At 38.4% G+C, this 27,619-nt stretch overlaps 2 long non-coding RNA genes across 2 annotated transcripts in view; both read right to left on the bottom strand.

Annotated features, from left to right (window-relative positions):
• The window catches only part of LOC112423363 (uncharacterized), a 394,568-nt gene that overhangs the window by 298,402 nt on the left and 68,547 nt on the right, over nt 1-27,619 (bottom strand). The window lies entirely within an intron of this gene.
• LOC105463151 (uncharacterized) lies at nt 10,698-25,937 on the bottom strand. Its single transcript, XR_976178.1, has 3 exons — nt 25,911-25,937; nt 23,391-23,441; nt 10,698-10,731 (listed from the first exon to the last, which is right to left on the bottom strand). It is a non-coding gene; the product is annotated as an uncharacterized lncRNA (long non-coding RNA).

Raw genomic sequence — 27,619 nt, 5'->3', positions numbered from 1 at the left:
GAAACATGTCCCATGTTCATAGATTAAAAGACATACAATGGATCAAAGAAATACACGTAAAATCTAAAACTAAAATTCTTAGAAGAAATCATAGAGGAAAAAGCCTGACAACATTTTTTTTGGCAGTGACTTCATTGGCTATCACACCAAAGGCATAGACCTCAAAAGAAAAACATGGACTTCTTTTTCTGTTGTTTTAATTTTTTTATTTCCATAGGTTGTTGGGTAACAGTTGGTGTTTGGTTACATGAGTAAGTTCTTTAGTGGTGATTTGTGAGATTTTGGTGCATGCATCACCTGAGCAGTATACACTGCACCCAATTTATAGTCTTTTATCCCTCACCCCCTACCCACCCTTTCCTACAGAGTTCCCAAAGTTCACTGTGTCATTCTTATGCCTTTGCATCCTCATAGCTTAGCTCTTTATTAGTGAAAACATACAATGTTTGGTTTTCCATTCCTGAGTTACTTCACTTAGAATAAACATCTCCAATCTCATCCAGGTGGCTGTGAATGCCATTAATTCATTCCTTTTTAATGGCTGGCTGAGTAGTGTTCTGTCGTATATCTATACTACAGTTTCTTTATTCACTCGATGATTGATGGGCATTTGGGTTGCTTCCATATTTTTGCAATTGAGAATTGTGCTGCTATAAACATGTGTGTGCAAGAATCTTTTTCGTATAATAACTTATTTTCCTCTAGGTAGATACCCAGTAGTGAGATTGCTGGATCAAATGGTAGTTGTATTTTTAGTTCTTTAAGGAATCTCCACACTGTACTAGTTTACATTCCCACCAGCAGTGTAGAAGTGTTCCTTGTTCACCACATCCATGCCAACATCTATTATTTTTTAATTTTTTGATTATGGCTATTCTTGCATGGGTAAGGTGGTATGGCATTGTGGTTTTGATTTGCATTTCCCTGATCATTAGTGATGCTGAGCATTTTTTCATATGTTTTCTGGCCATTTTTATATCTTCTTTTGTGAATTACCTATTCATGTTCTTAGCCCATTTTTTGATGGGATTGTTTGTTTTTTTCTTGTTGATTTGAGTTCATTGTAGATTCTGTATATTTGTCCTTTGTCAGATGTATAAATTGTGACGATTTTTTCCACTCTGTGGGTTGCCTGTTTACTCTTCTTACTGTTCCTTTTGCCATGCAAAAGCTCTTTAGTTTAATTAAGCCCCAGACATTTATCTTTGTTTTTATTGCATTTGCTTTTGGGTTCCTGGTCATGAAATCCTTGCCTAAGTCAAAGTCTAAAAGGGCTTTTTCAATATTACCTTCTTGAACTTTTTGAGTTTCAGATCTTAGATTTAAGTCCTTAATCCATCTTGAGTTGATTTTTGTATAAGGTGAGCAATGAGGATCCAGTTTCATTCTCCTACATGTGGCTAGCCAATTATCCCAACATCATTTGTTGAAAAGGGTGTCCTTTCCCCACTTTATGTTTTTGTTTGCTTGTCAAAGATCAGTTGGCTGTATTTGGGTTTATTTCTGAGTTTTCTATTCTGTTCCACTGGTCTATGTGTCTATTTTTATACCAATACCATGCTGTTCTGGTGACTATAGGCTTATAGTATAGTTTGAAATCAGGTAATGTGATGCCTTCAGATTTGTTCTTTTTGCTTAGTCTTGCTTTGGCTATGCGGGCTTTTTGGGTTCCACATGAATTTTAAAATTGAGAAAACCATGGACTTCCTTTAAAAAAGTTTAAATATACTTCAAAAGATACTATTCACAGAGTAAAAAAAAGGCAGTACTAAGAATGGGAGAAAATATTTGCAAATAATATATCTAATAAAAAAATAATATCCAGAATATATAGAGAATGCCTAAAATTCAACAACAACAAAACAACCTAATTCAAAAATGGACAAAGGACTTGAATAGACTTTTATCCACAGGTGATATACAGATCACCAAGCGGCACAGGAAAAGATACTCAACCTCACTAATTATTGGGAAAATGCAAATCAAGGCTACCATGAGATATCACCAATTAGAAAAAGGTTGATATTTAAAAATCAGAAAATAAGTGTCAGCAAGGATGTGGATAAATTGGAACCCTTGTGTACAGTTGGTGAGAATATAAGTGGTACAGTCACTGTGGAAAACAGTATGATAATCCTGTAAAAAGTTAAAAATAGAATTTAAATATCATCCAGCAAGTCCACTTCTGGGTACAGGCATACATCAGAGATACTGTGGATTTGGTTCCAGATCACTACAATAAAATGAATATCACAATAAAGAAAGTCATACAATTTTTTTGTTTCCCATTGCATATAAAAGTTATGTTTATACTATACTGTAGTCTATTAAGCATGCAATACTATCATGTCTTTAAAAAAAAATGTACATACCTTAGTTTTATAAAATACTTTAATCTTAAAACATTCTACCATCTGAGCCTTCGGTAAGTTGTCATCTTTTTGCTGGTGGATGGTCTTGCCTTGATGGTGATGGTTGCTGATTGATCAGGGTTGTGATTGCTGAAAGCTGAGGTGGCTGTGGTAACTTTTTACAACAATACAACACGAAGTTTGTACATTAATTGACTCTTTCATGAAAGATTTCTCTGTAGCAGGCAATGCTGTTTGATAGCATTTAACCTACAATAGAACTTCTTTCAAAATTGAAGCCAATCTTCTCAAACGCTCTTACTACTTCATCAATTAAGCGTATGAATACTCTAAATCCTTTGTCGTCATTTCAACATTGTTCCCAGCATCTTAACCAGGAATAAATTCAAGAAACTACTTTCTTTGTTCATCGATAAGAAGCAACTTCTCATCCATTCAATCCTGATCATGAGATTGCAGCAACTCAGTCACATCTTTAGGCTCCACTTCTAATTCTACCTCTCTTAGTATTTCTACCACATCTGTAGTTACTTCCCCACTGAATTTCGAACCCCTCAAAGTCATCCATAAGGTTTAAAATCAACCTCTTCCAAATTCCTGCTAATGTTGATATTTTGACCTCCTCCCATGAATCATGAATGTTCTTAATGGCATCTAAAATGACAGATTTCTTCCAGAAGGTTTTCAATTTCCTTTGCCCAGACCTATGATGGGAATCACTATCTATGGCAACTATAGCCTTATAAAATGTATTTCTTCAATAATAAGACTTGAAAGTCAAAATTACTCCTTGATACATGGGATACACATGGATATTGTGCTAGCAGGCATGAAAACATTAATCTCCTTGTACATCTTCTTCAGAGCCCTGGGGTGACTAGGTGCATTGTCAATCTATGAGCAGTAACATTTTGAAAGGAACAGTGTTTTTTGTTGTTGTTGTTGTTGTTGTTGTTGCTGTTGTTGTTTTTCCTGAGTAGTAGGTCTCAACAGCAGACTTAAAATATTCAGTAAATCATGCCGTAAACAGATATGTTGGCACCCAGGCTTTGTTGTTCCATTTACAGAGCACAGGCAAAGTAGATTTAGCATCATTCTTAAGGCCCTTGAAATTTTGAAATGGTAAATGAGCACTGACTTCGACTTAAAGTCATTCACTGCATTAGCCTCTAACAAGAAAATCAGGCTATCTTTTGAAGCTTTGAAGTTAGCCATTGACTTCTCCTCTTTAGCTATAAAAGTCCTAGATGACATCTTCTTCTAATAGAAGGCTGTTTTGTCTCCATTAAAACTATATTGTTTAGTGTAGACACTATCATAAATGATCTTGGCTAGATCTGGATAACTTGCTGCAGTTTCTACATCAGCACTTGCTGCTTCACCTTGCACTTTTATGTTATAGAAATGGCTACTTTCTTAAATCTCATGGACCTAGCTCTGTTCACTTCCAGCTTTCCTTTGGCAGCTTCCTCACCTCTCTCAGCCTTCAAAGAATTGAAGAGAGTTAGGGTCTTGTTCTGGATTAGACTTTGGCTTAAGGGAATGTTGTGGCTGCTTTGATCTTCTATCCAGACCACTCAGATGTTATCCATATCAACAATAAGGCTGTTTCACCTTCTTATCACTTGTGTATGGACTGGAGGAGCACTTTAAATTTTCTTCAAGAACTTCTCCTTGCATTCACCACCTGGTTAATAGCGTTTTGAAACAAGAGTCCTAGCTTTTGGACTATGTTGGCTTTTGACATGTCTTACTCACTAAGCTTAGTCTTTTCTAGCTTTTGCTTTTAAGTGACAGATGAGTGACCCGACCCTTCCTTTCACTTGAACATGTAGGTCATTGTAGGGTTATTAATTGGCATAATTTTAATATTATTGTGTCTCAGAGAATAGGAAAGCCCAAAGAGAGAGAGAAAAATGGGGGAATGACCAGTCCATGGAGCAGTCAGTACACACATATTTATTTATTAAGTTCACCATGTTATATAGGTGTGAATTGTGCCACCCTCAGGCAATTACAATAATAACATCAAAGATCACTGATGAAAAATCACCATAACAGATATAATAATAATTAAAAGTCTTAAATATTATGAGTACTGCCAAAATGTGACACAGAGACATGAATGAGCACATGCAATTTGAAAAAATGACGGCAATAGACTTGTTCCATGCAGATTTACCATAAAACTTCAATTTGTGAAACCACATTATCTGTGAAGCACAATAAAGTGAAGCACGACAAAATGAGGTATGCCTGTATGTAACCAAAATAATTGAGAGGATGGCCTTGAAGAGATACACCCATGTTCACAGAAGCATTATTTTTAATAGTTAAAAATGGAAGCAACCAAGTGTTCATTGATCAATGAATGGATGGGCAAGACGTGGTATATACATACAATGGAATCTTATTCAGCTTTAAAAAGAAGGAAAATCAGGCCGGCAGGTGCCTCAACGGTGGGTGTGGTGGCTCACGCTGGTAATCCCAGCACTTTGGGAGGCCGAGGGTAGGGCAGCCGGATCACTTGAGGTCAGGAGTTCCTGACCAGCCTGGACAAAATGGTGAAACCCCATCTCTACTAAAAATACAAAAATTATCTGGGTGTGGTGGCACACGTCTGTAATCCCAGCTACTCAGGAGGCTGAGGCAGGAGAATTGCTTGAATTTAGGAGGTGGAGGTTGCAGTGTGCCAAGATCATGCCACTGCACTCCAGCCTAGGCAACAGAGCAGGACTTCATATTGAAAAAAAAAAAAGAAGGAAAATCGGACATATGTTACAACATGAATGAAACCGGAGGACATAATGCTAAATGAAATGAGCCACCCACAAATAAATAAATACTATGTAACTCCACTTACATGGAGTCTCTAAAGTAGTCAAACTTTTACAAACAGAAAGTAGAATGGTGGTTGCCAGAGATTGTGGGGATAAGGAAATGAGGAGTTATTCTTTAATCGATATAAACTTTCAGTTTTCCAAGATGAAGAGTTATGGAGTTGAATGGTAGTAATGGTTGTATATTAACAATGCAGTAAATACGACTGAATTGTACAATTAAAAACAATTAAGATGGTTAATTTTATACAATGTATTTTTACTATAATAAAAAAAATTTTGAAAAGAAAATGGAAGGAAAAATCAACTACTAATAACCAAAAGTTGACTAACAGGGAATAGCTAAATAAAAATGGGCCCGTCCATGAAATGGAAAACTATCTAGCAATTTAGAAGCATAAATTAATCTAGAATGTATTAGTATTTTAAAAAATCTCTGAAACACCTTATTGCTTGTACAGAGTGTGTGTATATATATATACACACATATATATGTGTGTATATATATATACATATGAGAGTATATCGAGAGATTATATATACAGAGAGCATAATAGGGCATAGTGGTTAGAAATGTAAACCTGAATGTGAACCCTGGCTCTGCCACTCACTGACTGTTCAATCCCAGGAAAGTTACTTACCCTCTCTGCGTTTTTCATTTTCTCATTAGCAAAACGGGGATACAGAGAGCCTCATAGTATTGTTGTCGGGATTAAATTTAATATGGTTAGAACAGTACCTGGTGCATAATTAGTACTCCAGAAATATTAGGTATCATTATTGTTGTTTTAAAAATACACAAATACCTTCTTTGTGCATGTACACATCATACATGTACACACACATATACATTCAGAGAAAGTGGTCCTGAAAGATACATACCAGTGTTGAAATAAGAATTATGAGTACAGACAGAATTCACCTAGAGATGAGCCAGGGAGATATTTGCTTTGATCAATAACTGTATAAGAAAATATTTTTTGTTTCATTATGTAGTTAAATATTAAAACATATCAATTGTTTAAAAACTATACAAGGAGGAAGAAAAGAAAGGAAGAAAGATGAGGAGAAAGAATCATGAGCAGAAGGCAGACTGTTGAACATAAAGGATCTATGGCCAAAAACCTTAAGTGCCATTATCTGGACTCAATAAAACATTGAATAGTGTTACTCCTAGAGTAATGGAATTAATGATTTCTGAGTAATTAACGAATTGATAATTAATGAATGAAAAACAAGAATATGCCCTAGGAATATTTCAATAATCACCTGAAAACTTCCATAAATTATTTGGATAGAAGTCCTTATTCATATACATATATATGAATATACACACACAAGAATATATACATATCTACCTATATATGATATTTAGGTTTTAGTTAACATCCTACCATCCTGTGCCCTTGTTCTAATAGGTTTTTTTGTTTTGTTTTGCTTACTTTCCTTTTCTTCTTGTAGAGTGCTTTGAGCTTTGTAAAGCTCTGTATAAATATCAAACATTAAATGCTAATTATAAGCTTATAAACTTAGTTTCTGTTGAAAGAGTGTTAGTAACTCTGTGCTGTCAACTCAGGGCTTGACAACAAAATGCCTCAATGAAATAAGACCAGCCTTTGTAACGAAAAGTAGCTTTCAGTGCCAAGAAGTTAGCACCAACTGCCATCTCAGCCTCCACAGGGGCTCAGACAAGTTGCATAATACGAACAGATACATGGAATCTTGAAAACGCGGACTTAGGAAAATGTCTTTTTGAGAGTTGAAAGCAGAGTGAGCGATGGAGCCCTTTAACTTAATCCTGGTCAGAGGCGAGCAGAGGAAGCTATACTGGTAGAAATCACTAAGTTGACTTCTTACCCTGCACTCCGTCATGCCCCAGCACCTGGGCTGCCCTCAGTTACTCGCTCTGTCCAGTGCTTGCCTCCTGGCTTAACTCTACCCTTCCCAAAGCACCTCTCATCCTCTTGACCACTGTCAGGGAAATAAAACAATCCTGTCAACCATACCAATAGGCAAGACACAGAACACAATTGATTCATGAGTAGGCATTACAGGTTTACATGCATGAGAATGTGGACAAGTCTGGGTAGAATTTAGCACAACTTTATACAGGAAAGTAGAAGAGCAAGTCATTTAAATGTCCTTTTTTGAGATCACCTCCTGTATGTCTATAAGAAACTTATAAATTAATCTTGGAGTTTTTGTTGTGTTGTTGTTGTTTACAATTCTAAGCATCAGAATGCCCATAAACTTGCATTATAAAATCAGAAGTCTGAGCCCATATGAAAATAGGGCTGATTATATTTTTAGGAACCATCCTACAGAGGAGAGGATGGGGAGAGGCAGCTGCATCCTCCTCTTTATTAAACCAATAGAGCTTGATCAATTTACCTTACAACTTGAACACTAACGTTACAACACAAAGGGGAAAAATCTTGATTCATGCATCAAAACCTTGGATAATTCACTATTTGAGCCCTATCTTGTCAGATGCAATTTCAGAGCTTTGTCTGTAACATAAAACAAAATCTTGCCTTTTAGGCTGATGAAATGAGAATTATCCCTTTTCCTTTCCTGGATCTGACTGAAGTGGCCAAAGAAATGAAGTTTCTATCAGGTTACCTTGAACAGTGGGTCAGTCATCTGTCTTCAAGGTCAAATCTGTGGCTTCAGAGCAGTTCCCCAAAGCCCTGTCTGCTTGCTGCATTCTAGGCTTTGCAGGGATGGGAGGATTGGGGCAGGCCCAGGCTCCTCAGCCACGAGAAGTTTGGAAAGACATTTCTGATCTCATCTCCTCCTTTCACCACCGATCCTCCTCACTCAACCACCACCAGCAAGCCCTCCTTTACTCCTACCACCATTTCCACTTCCCACCCTTACGAAGAGGAAGCAGAGGTTCCAGGTTTTAAATGAAACACTCTTAAGAACAATCCTTAAGAAAGCAGCTGATTCTTAGAGAAAGTGCTAATAACACAGTCAATTTAACCCCAGCATTTGTAGCCAATTTTTCAAATTCCCGTTTAGTAGGCAACAAAGCTTTGCAGCTGAGCTCTGAGGCCTGGAGAGAAAGCAGCTCCCAAATAGTGAAGGTTTAGGATGAGGCTTCAAAGCCGTGCCCCCCCCGTACTTTGTCCGCCACATCCTCCCCGCCAACAGATGAAATATCTCTTTGGTCTGTTCTGTTGATGGCTGCATTTTAAAAATCTGATTTTTCCCAATCCGGGCAGCATTATCCTTTTCGATTCACCACAGACCCCTGACGACTGGACTTGTGACAAGCTGGTTTATCCAGGCATTGTGTTTCTGCGGCTCTTTCTGAAGCCACAGCCTCCGAGGCAGCAGGGAGCACTAATTGCTCATTTGCGGCAGTGACCTTTTCAACTGGACAGCGCCTGGGATCTGGTTCCACGTTGATGTCTCTCTTCTTTAATTACAGTGTGCTGGCAGGGAAAGAAGCACCCAGTGGCACAGAGTACAGTAGTATCTAGTGTCTGGACCCAGCTCACTCTGCTTCTCAAAGCAAGACCCGAGGAGCAGAGGTATCTGTTCTATTCACTTTGTTTTTGCACTTGGATTCTGACAGGAATTTAAGCCACTGGGATCAGGAGTGCATTAGGGCACAGCTACGGCAAGACACTTATCTGGGAGTCACTCATTTTCAAAAGAAAACTGGACACATTTCCATTAGGCAGCAAGTGAAAAATATTTAGAGAGATCTATTTTGATATTTAATCTCCAAATCTTATATTCGGGATTGAGGTCAATATCCTATTTGATAGCCTCCCAGCTAAGAATCTACTTTCATTTGCTCACTGCCTGTTGTGTATCAAAACCAGTACAATATTAATCTAGTGCAGACAAATGGCACCTATGAAATTTTCCAGGAACATTAGCAAATTGTTGGCACTTTACAAAGGACTTTGCAGGACCAGAATGAGCTTGACACAGGTAAGAAGAGAAAAATCTGAGTGAAACATTAAGTGAACTGATCTCAGAATCCTGTGATATTGTCTGCAGATTGGAAAAAAGGGACACAGTGAGACAGCCACAGTGCAAGGCAAGGAAGGGACAACAAAGTGAGCACTGTCACATTTAGGTATTCTAGTTCATCTGTCTGCTACCAAGAGCTGCCAATCAAAAATATACTGTCTGAGAGTGTGGCAGATTGCAGAGGACAGGAGACACCATACATGTTCATCATCCCACCAAACCCTGACACAAAACCCCCTGAACATTTATTGATGAAAAGCAAAATTAGGCCACAGGGAGAAACCCAATGGGGCAATTACACCTAGGCTACATTTCTCAATGGCGTATACACCAATTTTATTTTTCCTTTTTTACTCCACCAACAACTTGCTAAAACCTGAAGCACCAAATAAATATCCACCCCTCCACCCCCTCTCACAGCCCATGCATCTGACCTGCACCTTATCAATCCCATTCGCTCAAAAGATATAGAAAACCTATGGCATGATGGGGTTCAAATTTATGACTGAAATTTATTAAGAAATATATTAAGATTGCTGATGGAGTTGTAATCAAACCCCCTCCATCACTTTAAAGAGCTACCAAAAAAAAACCCAACAGAAATGCAAAGAGAAGTTGTGCTTCATAAAGAGTAAATATATTTTGAGAATGATAAGCAATGTCAAGTAAGATTATGATTCTATCCACACAGCTGGCCCTGACACTATTTGAAGGATGCCTGTGTGTCAGGGGAAGGAAGAGGACCTGGATCTGGCTCTCCAGCTTCCCAACAACTGCTCCTGTGATTGTTTCTAGTTTTCTCTTTCTCCCTTGGGAATAACATTTGCGTTCCAACTACCACATTCATTGCAATATTAACTCTATGCTGGTGTAAGTGCTGCAGCAGAAATCCTCAGAGAATTAAGTAAAAGGTATTATATGTAAATCCCTCTTGGGCACTTCATGCTGATATCAACTAGCCAGAACTCAGTGGTAGAATGAGGTTCTTATTAGACTTTTTGCAAAGAAAAGAAAAGCAATTTTCCCTGTGAAATTTTATGAATAAGCTAGTCAAATCCATCCTCAGAGACAAATTGGTGGCTACCATGATGCCTAGTAATATGACAATGCACTTTGAAGGGAAATAATGACATTTCCCTAATTTCTCAGACATGTCACTGAAATGTGTTCTTGAATTGTTCAGCTAAACATTAATTTCATTGTCTTCGTTTAAAAGGGCATATTCCATGCCCCAAACCCAGTCTAAAACCCCCCACTGACTTCAGATGGAGATTTTCCTGAGTAAAGATGACAGGGTACAATTCCGTGTAGACTGAGTGACTGTCTGTCATTTTTATTACTTGGGACTGAAAATGTTTTCTAGCAGTACAAACCCCAAGGGACCACATGGTGCCTAAATTATCCATCTGTAATGCTGTTTGGATCCTTGTTCATCTGACTCCACAAGGGACCAGAGTTACTCACCTGCTATGACCACATAGGCATAATTTCTGTGCTTTATATTACCGACCAAGGAATGCATTTTCCAGCTGTGGAAAGTATAAACACAAATGTGATATTCAGAAGTGGAAGAAACACTGGCGTCCAGGTAGAACTAACTGATCTTTACCAGGGCAGAGCATGTATCTCTACAATCAAAACTAAACTGAGAAACAGTTCACTGTGTGGGGGACTCAAAGATCTTTTCTGTATCAGTCCCAATCATTGGTTGAGGGTTGGTGAGTCATTTTAAATGGGAGATGAGAAAGAAGAGATGGAGAGGCGAACTTCAGTCATTTTGTGAAGATTCTGAGTCTTTTCGAAATAACAAAATATTTCATATTTAGCTATTTATGACACCAAGTACCCTGTAGATTCTTGAATATTCCATATATAATCATTTTTATGTTATTTTGGTGTCCTGTTCTACCTATGCTATTTTATAGAGTCAGAGAAATTAAAAACGATACAAATTTCAGTAACTAAGATTTTTGACTTATTTTTCTAGAGTTTCCTCAGTAAATAATTTGAAAATTAGAAAAATAGAAATCATTTTGCCCCTAGTGAAATAGGCAAAACATAACAGCCCATTTTGCTGTAGTCTTTTTTTAGGGGTGAATGGCCACCAAAAAGTCAACCAGGGAGGAACTTCAACATATTCTTTTTTCCTAACATTGATTTGGTTTTCCATCTTTATGTAGTAAAAGAAACATGACAGAGAAACAAATGCCCTTCTATTGTTTACATTTGAGGTTTACAGAGAGAGCAATCAGCAGATTTTCTGTAAGATCCATCTATCTGTCACTGTGTTTTATTGGATATGGCTGCAGCTGAATCGAAAACAGGAAAGAGGAAAGAAGTGAAAGTGACAAAGATGGTTATAAAAATAGAAGAAAAGAGTGAAATCTCTGGAGTGTAAGAGTGGACCAAATACAGCTGTGGGCAATATTCCCTCTGTTTTTATAAAGTGTGTGCATGTGCCTTGCCACATAAGGAACGAATTTATGAAGATTAAGCATGTTTCATGTTTTTGGCGTTGTATTCAGATGGAATTCATGATGAAGTTTATCAGATATGTTTCATCCACATTATGCACAATCAGAACTCTGCCACATGGCAATTAGGTCAGCACCACCATCCCCCCCAAACCCCTTCACATATATGCAAAACGCAGCATCAATCAGTTCTCCTTGTCCACAGATGAAAGCCTAACTCAGTATGCCAGTTAATAACCCCTATAATCTGGTCCCACCTCTTTTCCACAACCTAGTTTCCCTTGCTCCTACCTGCCCCAAGGAGAATGATCACTGCACAAGTGATCCCCATTTTCTCTTTCACCACCGTGTTACCTTACATTGACAGTATCGCAACACCCCAATTTCACCATCCTTTGTTTTTCTAAGGCTTGCCCTTCTTTAAAGATTTTCCTTACCATTTGAACAATGTCACCGCCACTTTAACAACATTAATTCTTTCTTAGATTTAGATATCAGCACAGAAAACTGGCGTGAAGACATAAAACTATGTTAAACAGGAACCAATAAAATATTTGCAGTCAGTTACTTAGTGGCTTCAAAAAAGTGCAATTACTTTATCTTCTTTCCTGGTTTCTGTGGGTGAGGAATTAAATTGGACGGCTGTAACTCAAAGTCTACCTGTGGTAGATTTGGAATAGCTGGGGGCTGGATTACCTAGAGACTGGCCCAACATCCCTTCATCTGTCTCTCTCTCTCTCTCTGTAGTCTCAGGGTCTCACCATTTTCTCTATCTGGGCTAGTTTGGGCTTCTTCAGAGTATGACTTCTTAATTAGCAGCTTAAAGCTTAAAGTGTAAGCATTCCAGCAAGCAAGGCAGAATGGAAATTGCCTTTTGTGACTTAGCTTCAGAATTTACAGAGGACATTTCCACCATAGTCCGTTGGTTCAAACAGTCATCAAAGCCTGCCCGATGCCAAGGGGAAGCAACATAGATCCCAGCTTTTGTGAGAAAGAATGTCAAAGTCATATTTATGGAAAAGATTTGTGAGATAGGAAATGTTTCTGTGACCATCTTTAAAAAATGCAATCTGCCAAAGGAGCAGATTAATTTTTAAGAGAAAAGAAGGAATTTTGGGATTCGGCCATTACCCTGACAAAGAACAATATTCCAGATACCTAGTCAACTATTGTGGTTTTGCATGGTTTTTATAGGCATGCTTGTCCAAAGGCATGTTTTAATTATTTTTTGTTTGCATGTTGTAAATTATTTTTTCCAAAATGCTAAAGTACACTTAGTAATGAAAAGGGGGGAGTTTATTTCTACACTTTACACATATTCACTGTTATGTATCTTATACGTAAAAAGTTTTTATCCCAGAGATGCTAGGGTAATGTAACGCAACCCAAAAGTGATTAAACCCCAATGCAGCCTTCTTTAACTCAAATAAATATGAAAGCAAAGATGATATGGTCATTGAAAATATGATTCTAGACTCTACCATTTTTATCACTCTCTAATTCATTGTCTGCAGATAAATGTGACCTAAAACATAATGTTCCCTAATGGAATACCTCACAGATTTTTTTTCTTTTTTCTTTGTAATAGAGAAAGGGTCTCACTATGTTGCAAGTGCTGGTCTTCAAGTGATCCTCCTGCCTTGGCCTCCCAAAGCTCTAGGATTACAGGCATGAGCCACCATACCCAGCCCTTGACCGAGTTTAACGAGTGACATCGTCTTGAATCTGATGTTAGTGTTCTAAAGTACAATCCTTCATAACCCTGCTGAAGATATGACAATGTAGCCAGGCCCAGACTAGGTGCTGCCATCAAAAAACATGGTCCTAAAATCAACATGTACTTTCCTAATAACTCGTGTTAGAAACCTGGACTTCTCTAACACTTTGAAGAGGATACATAGTCCATAGCTGGATTTCTGAGCAATTCTCTCCTTTTTTTCATTCCCTTTGTTTATACCCCAGAGTTCTTTCCTCCAAACTTTGAAAAATCCTTGATTTGAAACGAATCTATTTTATCTGCCTATCACATCTTTTTTCCTCCAAATTGGGTACCAGAATACTCTGGTAATGGCATACTCCTGCCCCACAGGCTAAAAATACCCAAGTAGACAAAGTCAGAATGTTCTTTAGTATGAACATCCGATGTTAATATTTTTTTACCAAATCATTCTTTCGAGGGTAAGTGTGAGTGAAAAGCACTCACATGGTGAGTGGTGCTATGTCACCACAGCATTTCCATTATCAAGAGAGTCCATCGTTCAAATCCTTAATGGGTAATTTTCAGGGGTGGGAGCAGAACTTCCCATACTTTAGTATGCATATGAATATCACCTGGGAATCTTGTTATATTCTGATCCCATGGATGTGGGCTGGGCCCCAGAGTCAGCATTCCTAACCAGCCCCTAGTTGGTGTCAAGGCTGCTGGTCTGGGAACCATACTTGGGTTAGCACCAACCTATTTTTAAACCATTATTTTTAGTTATTGAAATTCTAACTTGCTTGTTTTGAACTTTTTCCAGTTTACTGAAGATTTTGGAAGGTATGAGATAAATAAGAAAAGACACAAAGGAAAATCCAGTGATCTCAGCCAGCAAAAGCAATAGGAGTGGAAAGTCCATAGGCCAGTGCTGGGCTGGTGAGGAACAGGTGGGTCTGAGAAGGCAGCAGACGCAATGTCACACCCTGAAGTTCCAAACCCTCCACTGCCCTCCCCACCCCACTCTGTCCTCCTTCCCCATCTGATTCTTGAACTTCATGCCTCAGAGACCCTCCAGGCACCATTACCTGTAAGTTCAGAGGTGAATTGTTAGTTAATGACTGGGCAGAGTTGGGAGCAGGCAGCTGAGAACTAGAACCAAACGGAGGCTAAACGTTTGAATGAAATATTGAATCTGGGAGGCAGGGTGCGAGGACAGAGGAGGAATTGTCGAGAAGGAAAGGAAAAGCACCCACAGTGAAACCTGAAGGAGGCCCAAAACGAAACTCCCCTGATTTCCTCGTTGGCTCAGGGCTGGGCCCCAGGTACATTTCTTTCTTTTATAGTTACCTACACCTGAGTGAACATAGACAGGTATTTATATCTCAGTGAGCGTTTAGGTGTGTTTATTTAGGTTTTATTTATAATCCCAGATTAGGTAATTTCCTTTTAAAAATTGTAGGTGGACTCTGATGAGAGAGAGCTTTTATCTGATTGTTATTAAGAGCATAGGTGTAAAGAGAATTTTGCTTTTGAAAACTTACAAGGGCTATTGAGTTTTTCAATTAAACAATGTGGCCCTTCTAAGGTTACTAAAGAGAAACCCACATATTCACAATCAACCTCTAAGGCTGTTGAGGTTTCTCAGTTCTTTGTTTGAGCCTTGAACACTATGTGTTCCTAAGCCACTAGAGATAGAAACAAAATAGAGTCACTTATCACATTTCTTCTATTCCACACCTCAGTATTGTCATCATCTCCACTTGCACTTCAGCGGAGGGGATTAATAGATTTCAACAGGACTTTTGTGGGCTCAAAGGAGCTGGCTCCGCGCTTTATTTGCCCTTTGTGTGTGGTTGTGAAGCGTTCTGACCAGATGACCTGGCATTGCCAGGAAGAGCCCAGCCCCATGTCACAGGGACTCTACAGCCAGAAGCACTGCTTCCTCTGCCTTGTTTCTCGAGATCAGTGAAATAAGACTATTTTCTCAGGAAACCCTGATTCAATAACTGGTGGCTCAGAGCCCACAATAAAATCATGGTAGCAGTCTATAAACATCAAAACATTAATCCTTTCCAAGTAGGAGCTGACGAGAATAAGCCTAATTGCAGTAATGACCTGAAGTGTAGACGCTGCTCTGCATAAAATCTCTCTCTCCCTGGTGGGAATGTTCCCATGGAACTCTGGGACTGTGCCATGCACACGCCTAACTCTAATCATACTAAATCTAAACATGGGCATTCCTGCTGGATGCGCAGACTGATTTTCATTAAAGGCCTAAAAGGTAAAAAATTATTACTACTTTAAACCACTTTCCAAAGATTAAGCATTTTTTCAATTGTTAATGATGGCCCCATTCTCTCATTTAATTTCATTTTTAATTTTTAACTTTAAAAAACACTCCAGTTAGATACAAATATTTTAATTTTTATTTATTAGGGACCATATAGTTATGCAATATCCATGTTTGCTACCATAGGCACTGGAGCTGTGATATGATTTCACTGTGGTAACTTGAAAATGTATATAATAGATTTTTAAAATTAATTTGGAACAGGAATAAAAATTACTACAGTGTGAGAATTCACAAAGCTCCCTCTCCTTCCGCTTTTTCCATCCTCACCCCACAACTGGCACTAGCTTTTAAAGGGGATTAATTTTTGCATCCTGGATCAGTGCCTGGACTTTTCTTTGGAAAAACAAACAAAGAGAATGGATAAAATTGAAAGAAAATGGAAAACACCCCTTCACTATTCTGGTGGGATTGACCCCATCCCCAACTCTAGAGATGGGCCCTAATTTGTTTATCCAATAACACACATACATACATACACACACACACACACCCCACCTTCTGTGGAGGTCTCAGTTGCTATGACAAGATCCAGTGTTGTTTTCTCCATAGTAACAATGACTTTCCTTGTTTTTTGGTTTGTTTACTAGAAAAATTAATTTCCTGAAATTGAGGACTTTGGTGTCTTATTCACCCCATGCCCAGCACCTAGCATAATGGCACAGTGTCTGACACATAGTAAATAATCAATATTGCTATTGCGGTAGCTTCCTAACTGGTCAGATTACTTCTGATCCTGCCCCGCCCTCTCAGTCTCCTCTCAGTGCAGCCCCAACCTCTGCACCTCTGTACCTGTGCAGCAGCTTCCTCGGGTCAACGTGGTGTCCACAGCCCAGAACCTGGCACTGGGAGACTCCTGGAGAAACTGAACCTTCTTGTCTGACTGTCCAGAGAGTAAGAGAAAGTGTGGCAAGTGTTTATATATATATGCTTCCCTAAACATAACTTCTTATAGAGCCACATGAATACCTGCTTACGAAGCATTTTATCAGCCTCATAAAACATGTGAAGAGGAATTACATAAAATTAGTAAGACATATCTGAAAAATGTTTTCATTTAAAGTAAAATTCAAGATTTGTTATCTGATGATTTTTTGTGATGATTATATATCTAAAGAAAGATAAATTTTTTTTGAAACTTATTCTCCTTTTTCTTTCTTCAATAACATTTAATTTTTTATGCAAGCTGTCCAACATACTTAGAAGTATATACAGAGAATGATTTAATAAAAACTTACATAGCTGCAACTTAGATTTGACAAATATTAATACATTTCTAAACATCTTTATTTAAAAATAAAATTGGATATTTTCACATAATTGAAATTAATAAAAAGATTTGGGCCACAAAAAAAGAGTTTGAATATTACTGTAACATAAAAGTTTGAAAGATTTTTGTTGAATGATTTTAAATGTTACTGAATCAAATTGATGCAGGTTCTTTGGAAATAAAATAAATTTAGGCAAAATAACTTCATCACAAATACCTGAGTGTTTTAATTTGTCTGTGAATAATGTTAAAATGTGGCTGAGGTTAATATGCAGCTAGAAATCATACATCAAGGAGATGGATCTGAGGTTCACCTATCTTTTTATAGTGAATTTCAAAATACAGGTAGGCACAGCATAACGATGGTTCCATAAATGACAAAGTGCATATACAACGGTAATCCTGTAAGACTAGAATACCATATTTTTACTGTACCTTTTTAATGCTCAGATATGTTTAGACATGCAAATACTTACCATTGTGTTACAATTGTTTACAGTATTCAGTATAGTAACATGCTGTACAGGTTTGTAGCCTAGGAACAATACCATATTGCTTAGGTGAATAGTGGGCTATACCACCTCGGTTTGTGTAAATACACTGTATTATGTTCACACAGTGATGATAAATTGCCTAATCACACATTTCTCAGGACGTATCTATGGCATTAAGCAATGCATGACTGTAAAAGGAAATTATACCTTTTTTTCTCTAAATAGTAATTCTCTTCTAGAACACTATTCCTCCTACTTATGTGTTCTAGTATGTGGGTTGGTATGCCTCGTATGATGTACAACAGGTCTTTCCTAGTTAGCAGAGATATTTAAAGGAAGGTAGAAAGAGAATTTTTAAAAATAAAGGAGAAAATTAAAGACCACATCTTTCTTAATTGAAGTACTGTGGTTGTAAAAACTTTTGATCATTTCCCTTCTCTACGCTTGTAAATACATGTGTAGTCAAATACTGACTTTTTGGTACTGGAAACAGGAAACACCTGATGTACAAGGTTATCTTTCCTGTAGAACATATTGTCAGACACACAGCTGAATTAAGGGTGGATCAGGCAGGCTGCTGCTTGGGAAACTGTTCTGTAAGAGGGGTTAAGAGAATCGTGGAAATGTCACAAGATAGAGGAACTTGTATTTGCCATGTTTGTTCTTAGGGAAAAGGATGGGATACTAAGGTGGGGCTAACACCCCAGAAGGCGATATTTGCATCTGACTTCCAAGAAGAGCAGGCCAGAGGCACAGCTTCTGTGGGCACAGCCCTGCTGAGTGGAATATCCACACCTGGTACAGCGAAATAGCCTAAGACGTGAAAGGGGACACTGAGGGACCTAGAAGTTCCCACTCCACACTGCTCCCACACAGAGCTCAGACTCTCTTCGATATAAATATACAAATATTGAAAGAATATTATTTTAAAAGTAAAGTATCAACCTACCAGGATGCCCCCAGTCCCCATCTGGGCCTGGTCACAAATCATTCTGACAGCAAAGCTGTGTTCCTCTGCCATCTATCCATGGAAATGATTGAGTTCTTTAGGGAACTTCGCTCTCATGGTCTTATTGTAGGGGGACATTAGGGGAATGTTCCACTCTTTATAGATAAAAATTGTAATTAAATGCTTTTCAATGTGTGGACTGGTTGTTAGTAAAGAAGAAAACACTCTTAATTCAGCTGCTTCCTTTCCTATATCAACATCTCATTCATTCTGTTTCTTTCTCACAGTGAGGTTGGTCTCAAACACCCTGATGGTGTTTATCAAATTCCTGGGTCTGAAGGGACTTGCCCCAACCCTTATAGACTTTCCCCACCAGTAAAGAAGGAAGTACAAACAGTTGACTTTGAGGGTTCTTTTCGAGAATTATTTTTTATTATCGCCTATTCAAAAAATTTACCATCAAACCATGTGTTTCAGATAAAGAATAATAATTACTAAACAAGATTATTGTCTGAGAAGCCATGACTTATGAGAATTGCTTGTTGTCTTGTTACAATTCTACAACTATATGAGAGCCTCTCTCTGTCATTATTTGCATATGATAATTCCAGAATTGGACTTAATCCAAGCACAGTGAAAAATCAGCTATTTCTGACTCTGTTTCCTCATTTGTGATTTAGAATGAATGACAACAAATAGAACTATGTTAAAGGTTGAATAAGATACCATGAAGGTTCTTGTAAGCTATAAATTGTTGGTTATGAGTTGGCCCATTGATGGTAAGATTTGTATGTTTTTTCCCATATTAAGTAAGTAATATTACTAATTCTGGAAGAAGGTGCTTTGCAAAGTCCTGTTCACTGTAAGGATCTGATTTTGTTGCTGCAAACTCTAGGTTGCTTGTTTAGGGTTAGGACCATTATAAAAGGAAATAGGTGTGGACTGTTGGAATCCAGAGCATGATGTATGACAGGGGCTCAAGATTAGAAATTAGCCCTTGATATTATTTCTATTCCAGTGGCAGGTGGGGTGAGGATTTTTTTTACTGAAAATTGCAATTCAGCTGCAGCATTGGCTCATGTCATCTTTGCTGTCATTATGTCCCAGAAGAGCATCACTTCAGTCAGTTTTGCCAAATTAAATCAAGTATGATGGGGTTACAAACTAAGAAACAACAAAGGGTTAAATTTTTAGATTGTCTTTTTGGTTTTTAAGGAAAACATACAACATTCTACAATAAAATCATGTTATTAAAAGGATTGCTCTGATACAATCAAACATATTGAAATCACATATTTCATAATGTCATTATGTTTGGTCTTTAATCTATCCTAATGAGCTCACTGGGTCTAATAGTTCAGCTTGTTGAGATTTGTGAATTAGAGCTAAGCTTTTACTGACCCTAATTTTTTAGGTTAATAGTAGTTTTTATGAGAGGTGATCACCTGATACATTGCGGGGATAAACGAATCCACTCATTTGGGACTCTGCCATCTGACACCAGTAACTCTTTACAAGAGTTAATTTTTACTCGGATTTTTCTCCAAAATGATATATTTGCCATAACTTTAACACTGTGTATATCTAATATGCATGTACATACAATTTTAATGTATATATTAATTATGGAAATATATTTTCTTTCTGTCTAAGAAATAAGCACCTTTTTCTTTGTAATAGTCACCAAAATGCTCATTATCCCAGTAGGTTTCTCTTGATTAGGCTGAGTGTATGCATTAATTAACCTCACTTGGATTATTTTATTTTAAAAAAATTAAAAATATTAAAGCACATTTCATTCCAATATCCCCAATGTTGAAGGTCTTCCGACTTTCATGAAACCTCTTCAGAGTAAATGAAAAGAGGTGAAGATGCTCATTAGCCTGTAATTCCTGAATGCGACTGTGTCCTAAATTCTTCAAGATGCCATAGGCAGAATGTTTGTACATCATATACATGTTTTTATCATTATTTCTCTTGTAATAAGCTCAACATTGCACTCTATAGAATGGAAACAATTTATTTAAATACAGATTTTATAAAGGATTTTCTACAATGATCAACCTGTCAGTATTTTATCAGGCTGCAAAACTTAATTTGGATTGGATATTCAGCCCTAAAAAGGAAGGAAATTCTTACATATGCTACAGTATGGAAGAAGTTGTCATAAAGGTTGACAACTTTATGCTAAGAAAAATGACCAGTCACAAAAAGACAAATATTGCATGATTCCACTTATAAAAGTTTAGACTACTTATTATTCAGACTACTTTAATAAGTAGTCTAAACCATAGAGACAGAAAATAGAACTGTGGTTGTCAAGGTTTGGGGGGTGGGGTAAAAAGGGAGTTATTGCTTAATGGGTATGGAATTTCGGATTTACAAAATGAAAAGTGTTATGGAGTTCAATGATGTTGATGGTTATACAACATAGGAATGTATTTAATACCACTGAACTACACTATTAAAAAGAGTGAAGATGGCAAATTTTTTGTTATGTATATTTTACCACAATCATCATCATAATAATTTTTAAATAAAACTTAATTTTGTCTTGCTTTACTAAATACTATCCTCATTCTAGTTATTTTTGCCTCTGGCACCATGATCCAATAAGCCAAACAGGAATATCAAACAACAAACTGTTCAGAATTTATTAGCACCTACCATGCACAAGGTGTTTAAGGAATATTAGGAAATATAAAGCAATTTCTTCATAAAAGCCTGCAGAATTCTTTATAAGTTTTCACCTATCAAAAAATAAACACTTACAAAGTTTGACAAATGGTGATCTCAAAGAGACATGAAGATTTCAGATGCTTGCAGAGTTTCCAGGCTCTAAGTAATTAGGTTTATTTCCATGTCTTCTCTCACAAAGATGTGAGAAGCAAGTTCTTGGATAACAGACCCAGTGCAAGGTCAGTTTGCTTTAGCAGAGCACCAGAGTTCAGCAAAAGAATGAACATGTTCTAATATCAAGGTAAGTAGACTTGGGGGTGAGACCAGGTGAAAAGATGGTGACACGGCTGGCAAAACTTGATGGGAAGTGGGCATCTAAAAAATACAAGGTACTACACTTTCGCTGCAAACCTGACCTCAGGCTGTTTCAATTTTGTATCTCATGTTGCTTCCTCTAAAACGTATCCTTAATCATCTTAACTGTCATTGGCATGGCATTACTTTTCAACATGGTATCATTAAATCAGGAATGATGGTCTAAGGAGAGGAGCTAACACCTCCCAGGTGACCAGCCAGTGTCCTGCCCTCCATGCCATGAGGTGTAGGGAGGCAGAGTATAGAATCCTGACAGGAGCAATGGGTTTACTTACTAAGGGTTTGGTGAAGCAGAATAAGGGAGCGATAAAGATTAGGCCACAATGACCTACTTTTAACACCAGCCACTAAGGCGCCTCAGTTGATTGTGAGCACTACACAGTAGAATGCTTTAGAACAAAGAGTGCGTAACGTGAATCTTGCACACAGAGAGGCGTTTGAAGCTTAAAAAATACCCAAATATACAATGGCCTCTTGTTTAATTATAGTAATTATTCATCAGACTCCAGATGTTAGGAAAGAAAAAAAACTTTATCTTTTTATGATTAGAAGCATGAATCCTTTCAAATGTGTGTGTCACTGAAATGGAATGTATCTAATCATCAACTTGCAGCTGAAAGAGTGCCGAGTAAATAACTGAAGCCAATCCAGTTACTTATTAAAAGAATTTGTTTCCAAAGGGAAAGAGAAATACCTTCCATTTGAAAGAAATCAACCCTACAAAAAAGTCAAAAGTACTTGGGGCATTCTGGCAGCATCAGGACTTATTTTTAAATGTTCAATCAAATTCTTGTCCAAAATCCACTGATGGCTATGCCCTTATTGTGAGGCTGCTGCATTCTTTCAAAAGTGATCGAGAGGCCCAGAAATCAAGATCTCACTAGTTATACATCACTGAATCAGGGGAGAATGCAAAGCAGCCTCCCAGAAGACCAGGCCTGGAAATCCATATCTAATGTCCAGTTCCTTAGACTCCACCAAACTCCATGAAGTTAAAGAGAAGGCAACAAATTTCTCTTTCTGCTGGGGTCCCAAACACATAATTAGACAGTGATTACTGAGGTGTGGTAGCCAGCCTCCAAGGCGGCCCCCAGTGGTCTACACCTCCTCATATTCATACCCTTATGTTGTCTTTTTCCACTTTGAATATAGATGACTATGTGAGCAAGTGTATCACTTAGAAATGACAGTGTGTCTTCCCAGGCCAAATCATAAAAGGCATTACCACTTCTAGCTTGCGCTCTCTCTCTCTCTCTCTCTCTCTCTCTCTCTCTCTCTCTCTTTCTCTTTCCCTCTCTTTCTTTCTCTCTCCTCCTCTCTCTCTCAGATCACTCACTTTGGGAGAAGCCAACCACCATGCCATTAGATACTCAAGATGCCCAACAAAAGTGACCACATGGTGAGAAACCCAGTCCCCTTACCCATAACCAGCACTAATTGGCCATGTAAGTCACCTTGGAATTGGATCTTCCAGCCTCAGTCTAGTCCTCAGATGACTGCAACCACACACAGCTACCATGTTGACGGCAATCTCAAAAAAGACACTGAGCCAGAATCACCCAGCTAAGTCCCTCCCATATTCCAGCCCCACAGAGTTATGTAAGATAATAAATGTTTATTATTTTCAGCCACTAAGATTTGGGCTAATTTGTTACATAGTCATAGATAAATATTGATAAGGGTAATCTTAAACTGCCTGACTGGATCCTTTTACCTTGAAACCTCTCCATAAATACAGCCATGCATTTTATTTCAGGCCCAAATATTTACATGGGGTGTGTGTGTGTGTGTGTGTGTGTGTGTGTGTGTGTGTGTTGGGGGAATCCATTCAGTTAGAGGTCTCTTCTACCCTATCATGCAGAATACAACTCAAGGATACCAAAACATACCATACTTACTCATTTCACGAACTCTCACATTAGCATATATGCTTCAAGAACTTTTTCTATCTGCATTTTAAAAAAGAGAAAATAGCTTCACAAATTTTTGAACTTAATTTATATATTTAAATCACCACCATATTCAAGGTAATATGCCAAATGTAGGAGATATTTATAGATCTAAGACTGTGCATAGACTCTGCACCCAAAGAACCTACTCTAAGAGGAAATGCAAGTATACATGCATTTGTAAAATAAAAATTCCACTAAAATATACAATAAATGTGTGTAGTGATAATCAGGGACAAGCTAGAAGTTATTATTTGAAATTTGGTTCAATAATAGGTAGGGCTTCAAATGGGCAAAAGAGGAACTGAGAAGCCATTTCAGAAGGAGGATGCAGCATGAACCCAGGCAGCCTCAGAACCAACGGGGAAGAAACCTCAGAATGTGTACTAGAAATGCACCAAGGTTTTGAATATTGCAGCCAGGGATTTACATTTAGTTAAGTAGCCAGGAAGAGATATTGAAGTGTTGTACAAATTGGGGTGACCATATCAAAACTGCACTTTGGGAAAAATAATTGAATATATAGAAAACATATTAGAAGAGGGAAAGGCTGAAGGCAGTACCATGAGAAGGCTGTGATCATGGTCTAGACAGGAGGAACAGAAGAATTACAGAGCAGGCAGCAAGAATAGAAACGAGGAATATATGTGAGAGGCAGAAATTATGGAGTCTGTAGGTTCTGCCACTAACAGGATGAAGCTAAAGTAGGGAAAAGTGGGAGAGGTTGCAGCAGACAGAGAAGACCCAGGTGTTTCAGGCTAGGAGATGAACAGAATTAACAGAATTAGGGGTGGACAGAAAGGGTGTCTGTACTGAGACTGGAGAACAATGAGGTGGAAATTCAAATATAAATACACATTAGAACTCTCCAGCCTTCTACTATATCATCCTCAGACTGCAGGTGGGTGTCTTTTGCAAGTACAAATACTTTGATTTGCATTGGAAACTGTCAGCTGGACTTGTAAATAACATATAAAACCATTCTGTATACCGATGCAAATATTCTTTGCGTCAGCAGATAGAAATATTGAAAAGCTTCAAATTAGACATCACAACAAAAAAGCCTTTGTGGTTTTTGGCAAATAAGCATTTTAAACAAAATCTGACCCCACCCCATCTTGCAATATGTGTTTAAAAAACTCTTTGTCTTGCCATACTTTTATAAAATGGCTGAAAAAATACCATTACGTAGCTCAGTTTTCTCAATGTACCTTCCTAGCAGTTCAACTACGGAAAAATCAAGACCTGTCTTGCTCACTGGCAATCAGTTAATTGTGTGAAGTATCATGTGCCATCTAATTTAAATGCACAGTTGTCCTTGTGTATTCTGAGCTTGTTCTATGTGCTTAGCTTGAAAAATTGTCCAGATCTCAAAGATAGAGCTCTTCTAATCTACCAATGCCAAGGCTTTTATGCAAAGCTAGGGTATAAACCCAGATCTTCAAATTAGGCTGCTGGATTTATTTTTTTTTCTATGCATATACATGAAGCAAATATTTACTAAATACAAGTTTATTTGCAACTTAGAACTGCTCCCGGCTAGGGTGCCATAATCAGCAGAGGAATATAAAAATAATAATAACAGCAACAACGTACCAGGGCCTTAGTAGCATCATTTTAAGCACTTTAGATACATTAACTCACTTAATTCTCATAATAATACTACAAGGAATTTTCTTTAAAGAGACAAGATCTCATTCTGTTGCTCAGACTGGAGTGCAGTGGTGCAATTATAGCTCACTGCAGCCTTGAACTCCTGAGCCCAAGTGATCCTGCTGCCTCAGCCTCCCAAGTAGCTGGGACTATAGGCATGTGCCACCATGCCCAGCTAATTCTCACAGTAACACTACAAGGGGGTTCAGTCAATATTTCAAGAGCCAAAGATTGAACTCAGACATCCTCAGAGCCTAGGCTCCTAACCATTGGGCCTAAAAAGAGTAATTTTCCATGGGTATTTTTGGTCACCCACTGTATTAGTTTTTTACTGCTGCTATAACAAACTACCACAAATTTAGCAGCTTAAAATGATACAAGGTTGCATTTCTCTAACTCTTCTTCCATAGGCACATCTCCCTCTGACTCTGACCTCTTCTTCCTTGTTCTTCTGCTTTTAAGAATGCTTGTGATTAAATTAGGCCCGCCAGGAAAACCCAGGGTTAGCCCCTTAATTCTTCTTTTCTCTGTAACTCAACATATTCACATTTTCTAGTAATTGGAATGTAGGAATCTTTGGGGGCCATTAGTCTCTCCACCACACCCACTGATACTCTAGGTAAAAAGAATCTAAAAGTGCAAGCAGATTGAAAGTACTAGAAATAAGAATAATAAATAAGGAAAGAAAGGTGAGTGGGGGCTGCGAGAAAAAATGTCTACAGGACAATATCCTATGTAGGTGTATTAGTTCATTTTCATGCTGCCGATAAAGACATACCTGAAACTGGGAAGACAAAGAGGTTTAATTGGACTTACACTTCCACATGGCTGGGGAGGCCTCAGAATCATGGTGGGAGGCGAAAGGCACTACTTACATGGCAGCAGCAAGAGAAAAATGAGGAAGAAGCAAAAGCGAAAACCCCTGATAAGCCCATCAGATCTCGTGAGACTTATTCACTGGCCACGTGATTCAATTACCTCCCACTGTGTCCCTCCCACAACAGTAGGTGAGTAGAAAATGAGAAACTGAGGTCTACTTCCTGATCCTTGACATTTGCCCATTGCCCTTACAACTTCATTGTTATTTCACTAAGAGTCAATATAACAAAATTCTAGTTTCTTCATATCATCTTCTAAGCAGCTCTACTAGGAAAAATCAAAACTTGTCTTAGTCTTATGACCTTACCAGTCTTCATAATCATTATTTTGCTAATTTGAATGCAGTTGACTTACACCCTTCCGGTACATGTTCTCTATCCCATCCCAGCCAGGCACTCACAGGCTCTCATTACCTGGTGGTGAACCACTAGTACAGTAGTGTGCACAGGGCATGATGGCAGCATGTGGGTGTGCACCACACTTAGCCGGGGAAACAGGTATGGCATCTGGGGATAGAGAGTCAACATCTTCTGAACCAAGAGGGAAGGAAAGAGTAGACCAGGAAGAGAAAGCAGTGGCTCCAGGACCAAGAGGTGGAAATGAGCATGGGCTGGTTTCCCTAAACACTCTTGTCCAATAGGCTGGAGCATGGAGAAGAAGGCAGGGAGAGGTAAAAAGTCAGGCAGGAGAGGCCAACAGCGTCAGATCCCACAAGATCTCAGGGGTCATATAAGAAGCCTAGGATTTAACATGTAAGTAACAGGGAAGCACTGGGGGGTGCTAAGCAGGAGCCAGAATCCATCTACTGCTGACCAGCTGTGAACCTGCATGTCACCTTTCTCTACCATCAAATGGAGATAGCAGCACTGACTCCATAGGATAGTGGGGATGGTTAAATAAGAGCTAACCACCTAGCATAGTGCAAAACGCATGTTCAGTTCTCGAAAAATATTCAGATAGAAAAGATAAATGTAACCAAAATGTTAGCTGGAGGCTCCAGCCTGGAGAGCTAAGGTGGAATTACCTTAATGCTCCAAAGTCTATTGTCTGGAGTCCAGAGTCCTCTCTGAGGCTTCTGCAAACTGCCAGGACAGAATGGTCTCGAGACCTCTCCTGACTGCAGGATTTCTGCCTCCTAGGGCTGCTGTGTGTTCTGCACTGTGTCATCCAGCTGAGATCCTCAGGCTCCCTCTCACGAAACCTTAGTGAGCTTCTCAAAGGTAGGGGGGTGCGAGGCACATGGAGGAGTGATAGATCTGGACAGCCGGAAACACTCCAAGGGGAACCAGGGCATGCGAGTTTTTTAGTGCCCTCAGGCCACTACCAGCCAAGTTTTCCGTTGACACTGCTCTCATTAGTCTTGGCCTCTCCTACTCTCTCTGAGAGCTCCTCTCTCCCTTTCTTTCTTATCTTCACTCATTAACTCCCCTCCCATTAAGATGCAAAAATAATTAATTATTCCTCTTGTGTTATGCAGATCATCTTCTCCTTTCCTCTAACATCTTAGTACAGGCTTATCAATGTGTTTCCTAAATGCTGTGAAGAAAAATTCTAGCACCCACTGTGAAGGTGGTTAAATATCTTTACCATCCAGTACAGAAGTATAGGACAGGTTTGGCTGAACTTGAGAAATGAGACTGACTTTG

Source organism: Macaca nemestrina, chromosome 6, assembly GCF_043159975.1.
Source record: "Macaca nemestrina isolate mMacNem1 chromosome 6, mMacNem.hap1, whole genome shotgun sequence".
In the NCBI taxonomy this organism is placed as follows: domain Eukaryota; kingdom Metazoa; phylum Chordata; class Mammalia; order Primates; family Cercopithecidae; genus Macaca; species Macaca nemestrina.
This window is presented reverse-complemented; position numbering and strand designations above follow the sequence as displayed.